We start from the raw sequence: 7,105 nt of genomic DNA, 5'->3' as shown, positions 1-7,105 counted from the left end.
GCACACAAGTGGGGGAAAGAGGAAGTGGGAGAGAATCTTAAGCGGGCTCATTGCTCAGCACAGAGGTCGACGTGGGGCTAGATTCTACTACTCTGAGATCAAGACCTGAGCCGTAATCAAGAGTCAGACACTTAATCAATTGAGCCACCCAGCTGCCCTTGTTTATGATTTATAGAAATACTGTCCAGGTTTTATTCATGAATTTGGATAATCATGACACTGACTATAACATCACTCATGATATTTTTATTGACAAGTGATTAATCTTATTACTATGTTGTCTTTTGTAGCTATTGTATTTATGTTTTTCTATGTGTAACATTATTTAACATTTCTTGAACCCAAACTTATTCTTCTAAATTGTGGAAAATATTTGGTCCTTTTACTTTACTCTGTAGTGCAGATAGTCTAAGCATTTATTTATGGAATCATATCTGAATTATTATGACTTGCTTTCTTTTGTTTTTCTTTCAGAGTTCAGTGAAAGCATTACATTGCTTTTTGGAATAGTGTGTATGGGTGAGTTATAGTTTTTATTTTTATTTTTTTCATTTTTTGTAACGTTTATTCATTTTGAGAGACAGAGAGAGGAAGGGTGTGAGCAGGGGAGGCACAGAGAGAGAGAGGGAAACACAAAATCTGAAGCAGGTTCCAGGCTCCCAGGTGTTAGTGCAGTCTGATGCGGGGCTTGAACCCACGAACCGTGAGATCATGACCTGAGCCGAAGTCTTATGCTTAAATGACTGAGCCATCCAGACGCCTCTAGTTTTTAATCAATATCAGGATGATAAAGAAATATCAAAATGCGTATTATTATCCTTAAAAAATATTCACATGTGTTTTGTAAAAGAGGTTTTGTATCTGATAAGGTCAAGAATTACGAAGTTATTATAATATGGTATCCTACTGTCCATCCCAATTAAACTCACCAAGACTGAAAAGAAGGTAGACCCCAGGCCTCAAGTACAAGTCTTATGATCAGTCATTTGCAGTGATATTTGTGAAAAGCAGAGTAACCCCAGAGAACTTGCCTCAAACAGTCCAAGACTGGGAGCATTTTCCTGAAGTCGTTACTAACGGTGTGCCCTTACTCTCAAAGCTCCCCAGCTGGGATGGTGTATTATTGGTTCTCACTAATAGACAGAGGATGTAAGGCAGGGCTGCTGGTAATTTACTTACCCTGCTGGCCATCAGGTCACCAGGAACAGGAACTTACTGTATAACTCGTATTGTTGTCCCACATAAATGCCCGGATTCATACACCACACAGAACACAAAGTACCTCTTTTCTTTTGTCACCTTTTAACAGCACTCAGGTTTCACCCAGTATCTATCTAGAATTCCCCATTTCTTCCTGCACCAATTGAAATTAGGCTTACGTTAAGTTGAATCATATGGAATTCATAGGTCAATTCTGTAGGTTAGAAAGAGTTGAATATTCACAGTTTCTTTCTTTCTTTTTTCTTTTTAGGTAGAAAAGCAATTTATTCCATTATAAGCACTTACACAGTTGGTCATGGAAAGTAACAGGACTGCTGGTGAAATAGGTCACCCAACATAGAGATGGTATCAAACCAGTGGTCAAGGATTAACTCCTCACTTGGCTCTATTCCTTCCTCACTTTAGCCTTTACTTATAGGAGTCTGAAAAACTTGGGAATTCACTCTAAGGAAAAAAAAATTACTACACACAATATTCCCCTTTCTGTGAAAACTTTAGGCCTTTGTTCTAGAAAATTCCTGAAGAAAATGTAAATCTAAGTCTGTCGTTTTACTGAATCAAGTCCCCCAGTTAATATTTAGAAAACACCCTCTGTTCGGGTGTTGATGGCACCTATCATAGAGGAATAGCCAAACCAAGTCTGTGTCTCAAAACCAGTGTTAAATCTATCTCAGGGTTGAGGGGAACAAACAGGAGAGTTTAAAATCACAAGAAGTGAAGATATATCTATGACCCTTGTCCTTCTGGATCCACTCCTCCTTCAGGGTCTTCACCATTACAAATGTCTGTCATTTGTCAACCCTATATGATATTGTCTTCTGATATAGACCAAATCACCCAAGGTTCATTGGGACTCCAGGAGAAATCAGATGTCTTGGCAGTGTGACCAGCATGAATAAAGAATTCTGGTGGCCTGTCCTCTGCATCTTCTGAGATTGTTCCTCTCCCATTTTATATAAATCCCAGACATTCAGTCCATGATCAGTACCACTGGAAGCCACAATTCTGAGACCACCACTGAACTTGGAATATTTCATCCTTATGTGATTCAAAGGAACGCAATTTATGTTTCAGATTTCTTAGGTCCCACAAGGCAACAGTCTTGTTGGCTGATCCTGTGGCAAGAATGAACTCACGCTAAGGACTGAAGGATAGGCAGTTCACTTTGGCAGTGTGAGCATCAACTGAGTGGCTTGGTTTGTAAGTATTGTTTGAATGAGTATTGCAGATCACATGTTTCTGATCATCAGCAACTAACCCAAATAGAGACTCATGGACCAGATGCCAGGAAACATCTTCTACTACTGCTGTATGCCCTGTAAAGATGGTGTTTACATCCACAACTTCCTTTGGAACAGCACTGATGTCCCAAAGGCAGATCATATGGTCATCTGAAGCACTAAGTAAGTGTCCACTGAGATTTGGGTTCCAAAAGAGCCTATCGCCTTCCTCTTGATGTCCACAGAGATGCAAGTCTGGGATGTGCTCTCCAGAAGGGTCCAGTTTGGAAGGATGCTTTGTACAGTCAAAAATAAGAACATTGCTGGATGGAGTCTTTCTTGCAATGATGCAAGGGTCCTGGGGAATATAGCATGCCCTGTTTACTTCTCCTTCATGGTTGATCTTGATTTCTATTTCAATGTTTCCACTAAATGAGCCAAAACCTTCAAATTCTCCCTTCTCACTGTCATAGTGGGAAGTGTCAACATGAGCATTATTGTTAGGGAGCTGCACCCTGGCTGTCACAAGGTGGTTTTGTTCATCCGGCATGTGCATTCCCAGGACAAGCTGATGAACACTGAAGTCTTTCCTTTCTGGTCTGGTTACATCTGGAGGTCACTGTGCAGTTAGGCTAGGCCACTCCAGAGCATGGGTCATCACCAAATCGTAAAGATAAAGAGGTGTTCTTTTTCCATATCTTGTACTCTTCTTTGATCACACCTTCTTCTTCTGTGTCACCAAAGGCTTCTTCCTTGTCAGCTGTGGGGGATCCCGGGGCAGAGTATTGCCAGAGAGGTGGTGAGGCAATGAGCCACAATTTCATATTCTTACTCCTCTATGTCCACTTCTTGGTATTATCCTGCCATCATCATGTGGGAAGTGGTTTGGTATCTTTTGTTTGTTTGTTTCCTCAAGTACATGAAGAGCTTATTGGGCTGCTGGAATACAAATTATCAAAAAGGAAAACATAAACCAAAACACAGACCTATGTTAACAGGTATCAGTAGTTGAGAGCAGGGCAAATGGGCATACAACATACTTGCAATTTTGGACCTTTTTTTCCTTTTATTTCAAGCCAGTTCTTTATAACTTAAATCTATCTCTTTGTTTCCAAAAACAGTAATTAAACATGCAACTTAGTTTTGTTAACTGTATGTCNGGACCTTTTTTTCCTTTTATTTCAAGCCAGTTCTTTATAACTTAAATCTATCTCTTTGTTTCCAAAAACAATAATTAAACATAACCATGCAACTTAGTTTTGTTAACTGTATGTTTCATAATCATATTACTAATAGAGGGGGCACATTCATAGAGGGCTATTTATGTCCTGATAAAATATTGTTAATAGGGAGTCATTAACTTTATGCATGCTTGAAATAAATAGTTTCCGCAAATAGTTTGTCCTAAGAAGAATTCCTCCCTAAAGGACTTAGATACTAGCTTTCTTAAATGAGTAGCAAATCAGGTGCTTAGTCTGTGCCTGCAAACATTCACATTTTTTCAATATTGTGAAAATGTGAAGTACTAAGAGAAAAGGGATCTTTTTCTCAGCAGCCAAAAGATAAGAGCGGAGGTTCTTAAAATTACACTTAAACAGGTATACCTTGACCAAAAAAAACTGTGAGGCCAAATGACTCTCTTGGATATTGGCCACGTGAAAGCAAAATAAAAAGGCCTTCAGGCTTGTAACTTCGACTTGACAAGCCTTTGCGATAAATGAAGATAGAAATTGCTAGTGTTGAATTCTCAATGCTGGGGGCAGGGGCATTTACAGTGGCAATGGCAGAAGTTGAGTCTCCCACAAAGTGATCCCTACAGAGAAGGTAGGAAGACAAAGGCAGTGAGAGAATCAAGGCTATTTAATTCATCCCACGTTTGTTTTGTGACTATTTAAATCTAGACATTTGAGATGGAGGGAAAAATGCCATCCCTGAATACACAGAAATTTTAGGCTAATATAAAATTAGAGCTGTTGTTCATTTGTCAGTTCATTCATTCATTCATTCATTCATTCTCTTAAAGTCTTCAACCAAAGACTTGCAGGAACACAGACATAACTGAATAATGGGAAATGATGGGACATCTCATTAGAGGGTGTTGGAGTAGGAATTGGGCTTCTGTTAGGTGATTCTGAAAAGAATTCAAAGAAGCAGCTCTATATAGAATACTGTCAGGAATTGGGGTTATTCCATGTTGGGTATATTCATTATTTTTATCTAGAAAACAAGGTGAACAAAGAAAGTCTAAAGCTATGATTGAAAAAGAAACATCACTGAATCATATTAGCCAAGATAAGGATAGTGGCCTATTTTTGTGGTTTGAGCAATGCCATTTTTTTTTTTTTTTTTTGCCTTGATTCATCAGCCACCAAGTGGCCTTGTTTGAAACACCAAGGTTCTTCTCCAAGTTCCAGGCTTCCCTGAGCTCTCAGGAGTTTTTCTTTTTCATGTCATTTATTCAACAATCATCTATTAAACATCTTATAGGTATACACCTTTAAAGTTATAAGTATACATTTGATAGCCTCAGTCCTCAAAAAAATAGCTGAGTTTTATAGTTACAGAATACAAAGTAGAATTATATACTGATGAAGTGGCCCAAATGAATGAATTTTCAGGATGGTAGGGAATATTCAGTGAAGGGTCCACTGAGGAGGTGGTATTTTGCTAAGTGTGGAAAGATGCATCACTTTTGAAAGTTTCAGATAAGGAAGAACATTGTGGGCAGAAGTAGCAACTGAGAAAGTCCTCATAGATGAGAAGTACTCTGAGCACCAAGAGAAGTCTGAGAAAGGACCTCATGCATTAGATAGATGAGTTAACTAACACCTTTTTACTTTCCTTTGACTATAAGGAACTATGGAAGGATTTCATACAAAGGAAATACATGATCACATTGGTGCTTGCTTGAGTACTTAGTTTGTAGAGTGGGGTTAAGAATATATATAGAAGGGGATGACTGGAGAAGTAAATAAGATCATACTAACAGAGATTATTACAGAGCCTGGATTGACCTTGGTGCATCCTGATGCTTCCTGCCACATGGGTTCCCCACCTGCTCCCAGAGAGGCTGTGTACCCCGTGGAAGCAAGAGCCCCCAGAGATGTGAAACTTCAATCACTGAAGAAAGACTGTCTTTTTTTTTTTTTTAAGTTTATTTATATCTATCAAGAAAGAGAGAGACAGACAGAGAGAGGGAATCCCAAGCAGGCTCCGCACCATCAGCAGAGAGCCTGATGTGTGACTCGAACTCATGAACTGTGAGATCATGAGCTGAACCGAAATCAAGAGTCAGGACACTTAACTAACTGAGCCACTCAGGCACCACAGAAAGACTGTTTTTTTAAGGAGACAGAAATGATTTAGTATTTTTAGTAATTTCACTTGATTCTGGAGAAGGATAAAGCAATTATGAAATCACATGTCAGTGATAAGTATTGTCTGGTTTTAAAAAGCAGTCATTCTTCAGCATTCAAGAGTCTCTCATGAGCACTGGGTGTTATGTGGAAACTAATTTGACAATAAACTATTTGTAAAAAAAAAAAAAAAAGAAGAAGAAGTAATCACTGAAAAAAAAAGCAGTCATTCTTTCATAACTTTTCATTAAGCCACCATTAAATATAAAAATTTAAATATTCTGTCTGCAAAACATTAAGCAATGAAAAGCATGAGAAGGGAAGACATGGCAACTTCTCAAAAGGTCTAAAATAGGATGGATTCTAATCTTTCTGGGATAATTTAAGAGGCATCTTGTGTGACGATAAGGAAATGAAGTGGGTGACCTCTCGATATCCTTTATAGACTAGAAATTATTCGATAATGTATTCTAATAAGTCCTTGCAGTTACCAAAATAGGAAAGGGCTTCTTTTTGAACTCTGTTATTTAATTTTTTTTTTTTTGCAGAATTAAGGATTGATTTACTTTAAAGTTAAATTGGGTGTGAAATTGGTTCTAAAGTTTTTAAGCAAAAAGGCTATCTATTATTTTTATTTTTTACGATTTCACAAATAATACATTCTTATTTTGAGGAAAAGCATTGAAAATATAATAATCTACAAGAAAGAAAAGACATCACCCATAATTTCATCACCTATATATGTTTCTGTTTAATAATTTGGCATCTACTCATCTATTATATTTAATACAAGACATCACTGCAGGCAAAATTCAATTCTTAGCCCTCCTTGGGTTCAATTCATCCTCCAACGGTCTTATCTGAAATTCTACTCCTTGAAAAATTCCTTTTTCTTTTCCTTCTCATCACATCTGCTCTCAACTGTCATCACAAATTCGAGTGTCTTTTAGGTCATTTTACATTTCTGTTCACCACATCTACATTGAAGGACAGTGAATAGCCTGGTTGAGGGAAGACAGCATCAATTGCTTTTTATTTATCAAACTACTTTCTCCTCCTTCAGAGCTTTATGTACCATTGAATGCAGTCCATTGAAAACTGCCCACAAAAATGTTCAAGGAATAAAATGGTACAAACAACTCAGGGAAACCACTTAGCCGTCTGGTATATAAACATCAAGGTTGTAGACAGCTCTCTAAAGATAATGGGCATCAAAATAGAGGAAGTCTCCTGTATATAATTCAATACAAACTCACACATTCTACTGTATGACATGAGTGGCAGCAAAAATTTTAGTCAAGGACTTCA

General features: G+C 37.8%; 1 pseudogene; it reads right to left on the bottom strand.

Annotated features, from left to right (window-relative positions):
* Positions 1–1,947: 1,947 nt before the first annotated feature.
* LOC144244339 (histone-binding protein RBBP4 pseudogene) lies at positions 1,948–3,196 on the bottom strand (annotated as a pseudogene).
* Between the last annotated feature and the right edge of the window lie 3,909 nt (positions 3,197–7,105).

This window comes from Crocuta crocuta, unplaced genomic scaffold (genome assembly GCF_008692635.1).
Source record: "Crocuta crocuta isolate KB4526 unplaced genomic scaffold, BGI_CrCroc_1.0 scaffold18, whole genome shotgun sequence".
Classification (NCBI taxonomy): Eukaryota; Metazoa; Chordata; class Mammalia; order Carnivora; family Hyaenidae; genus Crocuta; species Crocuta crocuta.
The sequence above is the reverse complement of the archived record's forward strand: the minus strand, read 5'-3'. Positions and strand labels throughout refer to the sequence as shown.